This window comes from Urocitellus parryii, chromosome 12 (genome assembly GCF_045843805.1).
Source record: "Urocitellus parryii isolate mUroPar1 chromosome 12, mUroPar1.hap1, whole genome shotgun sequence".
Lineage (NCBI taxonomy): Eukaryota > Metazoa > Chordata > Mammalia > Rodentia > Sciuridae > Urocitellus > Urocitellus parryii.
Genome location: NC_135542.1, coordinates 2,581,722 through 2,592,820, shown reverse-complemented (window position 1 = coordinate 2,592,820; position 11,099 = coordinate 2,581,722). Strand labels below are relative to the sequence as shown.

Sequence of the window (11,099 nt, the reverse complement as noted above, 5' to 3'; positions counted from 1 at the left end):
CCAAATCTTGCTGGAGAGGGCCTCTCTGTTTACAATGTGCTTTTTTTTTGCCTTCCCCTTCTACGTGAGTGGTGCCCCAGAGCCCTGGATTTTGATGCCAGTGTAGACCTTGACTTTGAAGGTCGTCTGGCTCCTCCGCTCTTTCACAGTATCACAGAGGGATGATCACACTCTTTTATCTCATGAAGCAGAGCATTTCTTTCCTTTTTTTTTCCTTTTAAAGTACATTCCATTTTTTTTAGTGTTTCCCCTATTAAATAAAAATCTCTGCAACATAGACGGAATAATGCCTCCTAGAAATGAATATTTCAAATCAAATCAGTCTTCTGCATGAAAACTTCTCAAATAAATCACACTGAGCATTTTTTTCCTCCTCATTCCAGCATCTTTTCCTTTGGAGACTTCACCCTCCTCAGGCTCTTAGCAATTGCTAGGGTTTGGATTCCTAAAGACCCACGTGTTAAAGGCTTGGTTGCCAACCCATGATGCTATTAGGAGGTGGGAACTAGTGGGAGGAAATCAGGTCTTGGTGAGTCATGCCCTTGAAGGGAGCTGTGGAATCCCAACCCTGAGCCTCTTTCTTTTCCTCTTTTTCTCCTCCAGCAGCCATGAAGTGATCAGATGGCTTTGCCACATGCTCTCACCATGATGGGCTGCCCACAATAAGCCCCAAAGCTTAGGCCAACTGACCATGGACTAAAAACTCTAAAACTGTGAGCCAGAATAAACCTTTCCTCTTTTTAAGTTGATTATTTCAGGTATTTTGCTATAGTGATGGAAATCTGACTAGCATAGCAGTCCTGCTCTCTTGATATAGTTTGGGGGGACTTCCCTCTCCTAGTCTCAGTGTAGACACATGGCCTAGCCATGATTTATCCAAAAAAAGAAAAAGAAAGAAAGAAAGAAAGAAATGGGACTCACATAGAGCCCCCTAGCATTATCATAAATAAATTTTTTGGTACTATTTGGATATATATTTCTCTCTGTGGGGGAGCAGGGCAATGAGTCTTGAGCTGATGGTGGTCTTAGTTTCTTCCATAGAGTATCTTCCTTCCTGAGATGGGAGTGAATATAGAAAAAGGAGGAGTAAAAAGACAAGGAGAAAGGAAGAGAAAGCGGGGTATGGCCAGAGGAGGAAGAGGTATGACTCTGTTTTCTGTGTGAACCACACAGTAGCCCAGGTTGTGTAAGTTATAAAAGAAAGGGTTTGTTTGGGTTCCTGGTTCTGGTCTAAGGTCGAAGGCCTGCCTCTGTGGTGTTCTTCTCACAAGCGGGTGTTTTGAGGTAGTACAGGGCATCACACAGCCAGAGACAGGAAACTCATGTGTCCATGTGTCTGTCTGTTCTCTCTCCCTTTTCTTGTATAGCCACCAGGATTTGATCATGGGAGCTCTACCTTCATGACCTTATCTAGTTCTAATCATCCCCCCAGACCCACCTCTAATGCCATTGTCAGATTGAGTTCCAACCCTCAGATTAGTCTAACCCCCTCACAGTGGGGTCAAACTCCAACATGAGTTTCAGAGGGGACCCGTCATATTCAGATCCAACAGAAGGTGAGCTGGAGGAAACACCTAGGAAGGACTTACCTGTGCTTGACATCAGCCCCTTCCTGGACGTGAGTCCCTCCTTGGATACAGCTTTTAGATTTCCTCTAACAATGCTGTGCTCAACCGTAACAGTCCAGAGGAGCTCCTACCCATGGGAAGTGGAGAAAAACCACCCCATCCTCTTAGTGGGATGCTATTATGATTTTTTAATAGCACCACGAATAGTTGTCTCCTTTCCGATATTCACCCGCCTTCTTGGTCCACGACGTCTTAGCACTGGTTCTACTTCACCATTTACAGAGAAATCGGAGGCAGAAAAGCAGCGGCACTCTCTTTTCCTTTTGTTAATCCCACGCGGGGGCTCTTCTTTTTCCTTTGCTCACCCCTCACCAAGGGCTTTGGATGGCCCACTGACTTGTCACCGAGTTTCAGTTCTTTCTAGGCACGGGTTTTCCTGAAGAGTTCCTTGTCTCAGTGCCCCTCCGTTGCCCTTGTGGTTGGACAAATTCTCTGTGCCCATTTGTTACACGTGCTTCTTTGCGACTTCAGTTTGTAAAGCTCTCAGTGGTCTTCATTGTTTGGGGTAGCTCTACTCTTTGTTTCCACATTGGGGGGATTTTAATTTGTAGAGATATAGAGTTTTGTTTTTTTTTCCATTTGAGTCCATCTGGATGGACTGCTCTAACCCCTGCCCCAAATACCATCAGCAACATGATTTTATTTCTCACCCTCTGGAGGCTAGGAAGTCCCAGATCAAGATTCAGGCAGGTCTGGTCTGGCCAGGGCCATTTTCTGACTCACAGATGGTGCCTGTTCATTGCATCCTCACAGGACAGAAGGAGCAAGGGGGGTGTCAAGGGCCGCTCCTATGAGGACACTGATTCCATTCATGGGGGTTCCACCCTCCTGATCCGTTCTCTTGCTAAACATCTCACCTCTTAATACTACTGCTTTGGGGATTAGGTTTCAATCTTAATTTTTTGGGGGGGACACAAACTTTCAGACCATAGTAGACTTTTAAATGACCCTTGCTATATTTTCTCTCTTGGAGCCTCTAGACATGGACTTGTACTTTAACGTGTTTCTGGATTTCCTGAAATCTACTATGTTGGGTTAAGTTGACCTCTGTCAACATCTGCTTTGGCATCATTTTTCCCAATTGTAGACCCACCTCAGGGTGCTGGGTGTGACCTTAATTCTCCTGCTCTGTGCTGGCCCTGGCCATTCCTGAAGTAGGACTCGGAGACACCTTGTCTTGTGAAAGGGATAGCATCTCCTTAGGACAGACCAAACACGTGCCTCTCTGTGGCGTATGTATTTTCAACTGAAATCACAAAGCCATTGGCCTCATTCCAATCAGAGATGGGGAGAAGGGAGAGGGCAACTTCTCCAATCATTTAATTGCATCCCCACAGCAAAGGACTTGGGAGCTTCTGCTGAGCCTTTGTGTGGCTGCGGGATCAGCGCTTTAGTTTCTGTTCAGGGATGAGTCCTTTTGTTATGTATAGCACAATGCAGCCTATATGAAGTCACCAAGGAAAAGGAAAGGCAACTGTGAGGTGCAAAGTACACTGTGAGCAAGGTGAACTCCGAAGGTGCAGAGTGGTAAAGAAACAGCTTCTCTCCTGGAAGCAGATAGGCCATGCTCACTCCAGGGAATAGTTACTTGCTGTTAGGAAAGGGGTGTGTGCATGATTCTGTTTTTTTTTTTTTTTTTTGTATGTATGTGTATGCATGTATGCATGCATGTGTGTGTATGTGTATGTGTGTGCATGTGTATGAGTATGTATCTGTGTGTGTGTGAAACTAGCAGTTACCCCCTGGACAGCTGGAAGAAAAAGTCTCAAAGACACCGAGCTATGACTCCTGTGCCATTAGGGCCTCAGGGGAACTGATTCCCTGTGTCCTGTGCCTACTCTGAAAGACTCTGTCAGAGGCCATCTTGGGACTTTTTTATTTCAGACAGGATAACACTCAGACTTGGGGACATATATGCTGGGAAAAGGAGTGCTGGGGGCTGGAGATGCCATTGTTCAGACAGTGGGTGGTTTTTATAGTGGAGGGTTAAAGAAAGGAGGCCTGTGGAGAGCCACGTGGACCTAAGAACAGGGGGAGCTGAGAACACGGATACACAAATGTCAGTCCCTTGGATGACAGGGACACTCATCAGGCAGAAGCGCTGCTGGCTGTGGCCCCTTGGGAGATTATTTTATTTTTTTTGAGAGAGAGAGAGAGAGAGAGAGAGAGAGAGAGAGAGAGAGAGAGAGAGATTTTTAATATTTATTTTTTAGTTCTCGGCAGACACAACATCTTTGTTGGTATGTGGTGCTGAGGATCGAACCCGGGCCGCACGCATGCCAGGCGAGCGCGCTACCGCTTGAGCCACATCCCCAGCCTGGGAGATTATTTTAATCATCTTCTTTCTATTTTTATTACCAAATACTTATTCTTCATTTTCTTTTCTTTCTGAGATACAACAAGCACTGTTTAAGTCACGAATTAGAACTAGTAAATCTCCAGGATTGGTCACTAAAGTATGCAAATGAGGGTAATGTTGAATGTCCCGATTTTCATTTTTACAGAATTTTGACAGTTTTGCCATATTGCAGTACTAAGAACTGATTAACTTATGTAAAACATTTATCACGCTAGCTAATATATATGGTTGCCACTATTGTTATTACTACAGTTGGAGATTATTCATCTGAGAGTTTGAATATAACATACACTTTAATTAAAAATTTAAAAAAATAAGTTTAAAATAATATTTTAAACATTAAAAAATTAAAATTATTTAAAAATAATTTTCAGTCACTCCTGGGGCTTGTGGATTGTGTGATCTGCCAGGATGCTCATGGCCATCAGGGTTGTGGGGGTCCCGATCCGTGCAGCACAGTGGGACAGCTCGGATCATAATGAACATAAGCAGATGGAGTCTGTTTGAGGCACAGGATGCTGCTGGGCATCTCATATAGTTTATGGAAACAAGTCCAAGGCCTAAGAGGAGGACCCAGCTCAGATGTTCAGGGTGAGAGAAACATGAAGAGGAAAGCTACAGCATAAACACACAGGTGGCAGCTTCCCCTGCTTTGGATTCTGCAGGGCCTACCACAGTAAGCCCTGGGGATACGTGGCTGCACAGCCCTCAGCCCTCAAGGATTTCCCTGTAGCCACAACGTTCAGGTGTCGGCATGCTGCTGTGAATATATCCCCCAAAGTTCAGTTGTTGAAACTTATTCCCCCAATTCATATGCCAATGGTATTTGGAGGTGAGGCTTTGGAAGGTATTTCAGGTTAGGTAACATCAGGAGGGCAGAGCCCCCAGGATGGCATTGGTGGCTTTCTAAGAAGAGGAAGAGAGACTCAAGCTAGCCTATTTGCTCTGCTCACCATGTGAGGCCCTTGGCCATGTTCTGCTGCAGTAAGGAGGCCCTCACTAGATGCTAAGCAGATGCCAGTGTCATGCACTTCTGCCTCCCAGACTCCAGATCCGTGAGCCAAATAAACTTCTACTCTTTATAAATCATGCACTCTCAGGTATTTTCTTATAGCAATAGAAAATCAAGGTGTAGCTTTTAAACTATCACGCTAAAATTGACAAGAAGCAGTCCTGGTACTTATCATTAAAGATTTAGGTCTTAGTGAGATTTATTATTTTTAGGTCTAGCTATGCGTTCATTCCACCCAGTATTTATGAAGCGCCTACAATGTGCTGTCTCAGCTTCATGGTGTGGACAGTGAGCCTACAGAATTACTGCCCTGGGGTGGAAGCTCAGCTCTCCTGAGTGAAGGAAGACAATGCCAGCTGGAGACAGGTACTGTGAGGATCAAGAATGCAGGCATCAGGGTGCTTTAGTCAGCTCTTTTGCTGCTGTGACTAAAGAACCTGACCAGAATAATTGTAAAGGAGGAAAGGTTTATGTAGGGGGTCAAGGTTTCAGAAGTCTCCATCCGTAGAGCCCCATTCCTCAGGGCTCAAGGTGAGGCTGAACACCATGGTGGAAGAGTGTGGCAGAGGGAAGCAGCTCACTCGATGAACAGAGAGCAGAGAGGGAGGGGCTCCAGGCTCCAGATACAATATATATACCCCATGGCCACGCCCCTAATGAGCCGCCTCCTCCAGGCACACCCCACCTGCCTCCAATCACCACTCAGTCAATCCCATCAGGGATCAATTCATTAATTAGATTAAATTTATAACACTCATTTCTCCTCCAAACCTTCTTGCATCGTCTCACACGTGAGCCTTTGGGGGACACCTCACATTCAAATCATAACAGAGAGAGAACAAAAGCTGGGGAGAAGATAATTTCTATTTCATGCCCATAATCCAGGCAGGTATATCAGTTTGAGACAGAACTAGAGGGTAATGTTGAATGTCCCGATTTTCATTTTTACAGAGTTTTGACAGTTTTGCCATATTGCTGTACTAAGAACTAATTAACTTATGTAAAACATTTATCACGCTAGCTAATATATATGGTTGCCACTATTGTTATTACTACAGTTGGAGACTATTCATCTGCGAGTGAGATGTGCTGGGGGAACACCTGTGGAAGAGAGTGGGAGCAGGGGTGGACAATGCAGGTGTGACACCTGCGAGAGGCAGAAAGCAAGGGCGTTGGGGCTGCATACCGAGAATCTCAACTCACGCTGAGCAGGCCTCAGCCCAACAGGGAGCTTGGCCTGGGAGCTGGTGCTGGCCAAAGTTGGTGAGACCTTGCGTCTGTGCTGTACTGAGTCACTGGTGGAGGGTGTTGGGTGCACCCCTAGCTGCAGCCTTTCAGCTGATGCCCTCCTTTAGGTTGCCTCCTGAAGAGAGGTGTCCATGACACAACTTGGAGGCTGCCACAGGAGGCAGCTTGGTAAAGGGCCAAGAGCAGAGACCAGAAGAAAGCGAGCGAGTTCACATGGGGGCCTACGGGGTGTTGTGGACTGAATATCTGCATCCAACCTAAGTTCATGTGTGGAAACCTCACTCCCAACGGGAGGTGGTTAGATGGAGATGAGGGCACAACAGCAGGACCCCGATGGTGGGATTCATATCCTTGTAGGAAGCTCATTCTCTTGTCCCTGTGATGCCATGGCATGCCTACAGTCCAGGAAGTGGCCCTCACCAGATATGCATGTGTGGATACCTTGATTTTGGACTTCCAGCCTCCAGAACTGTTTTCAAAAATTTTTAATATTGTGTCCAGTTGTAGATGCACACAACACCTTTATTTTATTCATTTATTTCTCTGTGGTGCTGAGGATCGAATCCAGTGCCTCATACGTGTGAGGCAAGCGCTCTGCCACTGAGCCATAATCCCAGCCCATGCTTGGTGTTTTAAGCTGCTCAGCCTATGGTATTGAGTTATAGTCACCCAAGCAGACTAGGATATGAGGGAAGAGAAGGTAGCTGAAGTGTGTCAAGAATGAGGAGTACAGCAATTATGCTCTTGCTGCAAGCGGCAATTAAAATCGGGATGGGATTTGGCTATTGGTGGCCTTGGCAAGAGCAAATTTTGTGGACTGCGAGGGGTGAAAACCTGAATGGAGTGACTTCCAGAGAAAAGGAGAGGTAATGTGGTCCAAGTGACATGTGTAGAGAATTCTTTGATAAGTTTTCTTCAAAGAGGATCAGAGAAATGGAGGAAAAGTTGGAAGGATATGTGAAGTTCAGAAAGGCTGGCCAGCTGGCTGATAGGCCTCCTTCCTTCCTTCCTTCCTTCCTTCCTTCCTTCCTTCCTTCCTTCCTTCCTTCCTTCCTTCCTTCCTTCCTCTTTCTTTTCCCATCTTTCCCTCTTTCTTTCCTCCCTTCTCCTTATCTTCCTTTTGCCCAGGATGAGAAATAACTGCTCATTTGAGTCCTGGAGGAGGTGATCCAGGAGAATGGAAATTGCATGGTGCAGGAGAGGGTTGGCAGATCTGCTGGAGCCTCGTCCTCAAGATGGCAGGAAGGGAAGGGACTTAGTGGGCTTAGGGGGAATTCCGCCTCTGTGAGGAGCAGGAACAGTTTGTTCCTCCACAGTAGCAGGAGGGAAGGCATAAATCAAGGCAGGTATAAATCAAGAGACAGGTGGGTGGGTAGACGGAGACATCCTCTTTGGATCCACTTTCTCAGTAAAATAGAAAATGAGATCATCAACTAAAAGTGAGTCTGAGGAGAGAGGAGAGGGAATGACACAGGCTCCCAGACTAGAGGGGGACTCACTAGCTGGGGACACGAGGTGGCCAGGCAGCTCCAAGGGCACTGTTGAGGTTCATGATCCTGCACTGAAGGGCGACCAGTTGGTTCAGGCAGGAGTTTTCTGAGTACATTCAGGTGCACAGGTACAGGTGAAGAACTGGCAGAGTTGTGGTTTTGCCAGGTTAACATCGCTCTGAAGGAACAGGAAAAAGCGCTGACTGCACAGGGAGGGGAATGATCACCATGGTGGGCGCTGGAGTCCAAGATGGCGCTGGAGGAAATGGAGGAAAAACAGGAAGAAGATGGAGTCCATTAGTAAATCTAGCATCAGGGAGCTGTAGGCACCAGTGGGATCCAAGAGCTGTTGGTGCGGAAGAGCATAGCTGGAGAAAGTGGGGAGTCCAAGAGGGAGTGCTTGAGGCGGAGACTGTGAAGGAGCAAGTTCTGAGCACAGGGAGGTCTTGGTTGTGCCCAGAAGTGGAGGCTAGTATCTAGTGGGCAGTGGACACAAATGGCAAAATGGAAAAGAGGACAGGACCCATGTGGCAATATACACCTTACAAATTGTAGCAGTGGTGCTGGGAACCGACAGAGGGCTGGGAGCTGAAGTGGTCAGGAATGTGGCGGGGTGACCTGGGAGGACGCCTGTAGCAGTGCTGTCTAAAGCAGGGTCTGTGCAGCTTTTTCTCTGGGGCAGGGTAGAAGGAGAGGTGGGGAGGGCAGAGAAGGAGTAGACTGATGTGGAGGTGAAGGTCAGAAGCACAGAGGTCTAAGACAGGTGGGAGAAATCAGCCCCCCTCCTTGAGTGGGTAGCAGAAGAGGTGTCTCTGGGGAGTGTCAGGTTGGGTTTGGGCAAGAAACCAGAGGCATTGCTCACAGCAGATATTTTTGATCTGCACAAAATAATAAATACATAGTTTTTAAAATATTTTTGATTGGATTCATATGACATATTCATTTTAAGTAAAATGTTTTCTAAGACATAAGCTTTTAGGACTTATTTATTCCTAGATGGCTTGTATTCCATATTGTTATATTCTATACTTCAGTAAAATATTTTTTATCATCATTGTTCTTTTTCAGAACTAAGGCAGGAACTGTTGTGATCATGTGAATCATGACGCTTTGCAGTTCTTATATTCAGAAGGCCACCCAGTGTTGTTCAAACAATAGCTGGATGCTGATACTCAATGTTTGTTTCCCATTCTCCCACAGCTATAAAATACAGGCGATACTGCTGCCCCCTGCTGCCAAGTAGGAAATTTGCGCTCACATATTGACATTCTTAATACCTGAGCCCCTTGGTACAGGCTGTCTGACGTGCTTAAATTGCTACAATCCAGTGAGATAACTATAAAGACTAATAAGTGCAGTGTGCTACTGTAGTGGATAAAAATAAGTATTTATTAATTGACAACTCTAAAAAAATAAATAATGCCCTACAAATGCAGTGCTGCAGGACAGGACTATCATTCTGTATGAAGATAAACACAAATATTTCCAGTTTCTACGGTGTTTGAACTTGAGATTGATTAGTGAGGATATTTAAGATTTTTTTCATCTTTAGGACTTAAATATGCAAATTACCTTAAGCATTATCAACAAATACATTAGATCAGCAGAATCAACATCCCCTGGGAACTTGTTACAAATAAATGCCCAAGCTACATCCTGACCTGCAGAATTAGCTGTTTTGGAGTGGGATCCAGAAATTTGAGTACAGTACCCCTCTTATCTAAGGAGGATATGTTCCAAGACCCTTAGGGAATGTCTGAAACTTCACATAGTACTGAGTTCTATATATACTGTTATATATATATATATATATATATATATATATATATATATATATATGATAAAGTTTTAATTTATAAATTAAGGAGAGTAAGAGATTGACAGCAATATTTAATAATAAAATAGAAAATTATTAATATTCTAATAAACAGACTATTATTAACATAAACACTGTGATACCACCACCGTCGTCTGATAACTGAGATGACTGCTGAGTGAGTGACGAGCAGGTAGCATATACAATGTGGATATTCAGGCAAAAGGATGATTCATATTTTGCATAGTACGGAGCAGGACAGTATGAGATTTCACCATGTTAATCCAGACAGTGAACAACTTAAAACTTACTAGTTGTTTTTTTCCGGAATGCTTTATTTCATGTTTTTTGACTGCAGTTGACCATGGCAGCTGAAATCGTAGAAAGCGAGACTCTGAATAAAGGGTGGCGACTGTATTAACAAGCCTCAGGTGGTTTTGACTTTGCTTGAGTTTGAGAGCCACTGAGAGGCCTTGCTGCTTCACCTACGGTCCACAGGATTGATGTCGTCACCTGGGAGGTAGTGGGAATTGCTGTCTGAGGAGCTGTCTGTGGAGCTCCTGAATTAGTGTCTATATTTTAACAGGATCCTCATCTCTTTCAAGTTTGAGACACTTATTTAGTGGACACAAATGGCAAAACTCTCCTTGGCCTACAAAACAACCATTCCTGTTTTTTTTTTTTTTTTCTTCTAATTGTAACTGGCAGACTTGTAACTGGCAAGACTTGTAACTGGCAGGGTAAATAGGGTGTCCTGCATGTTTTGAGAAGAAAACAAATGAAATTATTTTCATTGTGAAAAGTCTCCAAGAAATTGCAGTTGTGAACAAAAGCTTCTCTAGGTAAAATTAATGATTAATGTGGAGACAGATATCTGCAGAGCTCTGAAGAAGAAAAAACAAGCCACTTCCTCCTCCTGTCATCCTTGGACTGAGGGTCAGGATCTCCTTTTCCTCTAATGGAGACAGCCATGGAGTCTGAAATTAGTCAGAACTGGGGCCTCTGCTAGACCTTTCTCTCCAATTCTCCTGAACATTTTTGACTTGGGTAAAGTAGGAGGAAATTGGGCAATGTGAGCAAGTTTTAGAGACAATCCACTATCCCTGGAAGACTGGGAGACAGATTAAATCCAGACTTAGTTCCCTGAGAGCTATTTAACTCTGAGCATTAATGTAGCTCATCTTACTAGATCACCTACTTCAAAAGGATGCTGTGAGCCCCATTAAGATTATTTATGCAAAGCAACTTTGTGGACTGCAAAAAAAGCAATTAAACAGAAGGAGTGATAATAACAGCTACAGGTTTTTGCACTGATTTTTACAAATGCAATTTTGAAAACTTTTATGCTAATTTATTTTCTAAAATAGGAAGCAACCATCAGTAGAGAAGATCAAATAAGGTCTTTTAAATTTTAATGATTTAATTACCTCAGGTTTCCTGGTCTATTATATTCTTTTACCTTCAGAAAAGAAAATGTGTTTGGAACTGCAAATATAAATGGACTGCATAGATCTTTTATTTTCCAGCAGTTGTCTAGCTCTAATAG

The 11,099-nt window shown here is 44.3% G+C and overlaps 1 long non-coding RNA gene across 2 annotated transcripts in view; it reads left to right on the top strand.

The window, feature by feature from the left end:
• The first annotated feature begins 1,089 nt into the window (after nucleotides 1-1,089).
• The window catches only part of LOC144249818 (uncharacterized), a 118,593-nt gene continuing 108,583 nt past the window's right edge, over nucleotides 1,090-11,099 (top strand). For both annotated transcript variants that reach the window (XR_013342330.1, XR_013342329.1), the window contains exon 1: nucleotides 1,090-1,141. This is a non-coding gene — a long non-coding RNA (uncharacterized LOC144249818). The remainder of the gene's footprint in view (nucleotides 1,142-11,099) is intronic.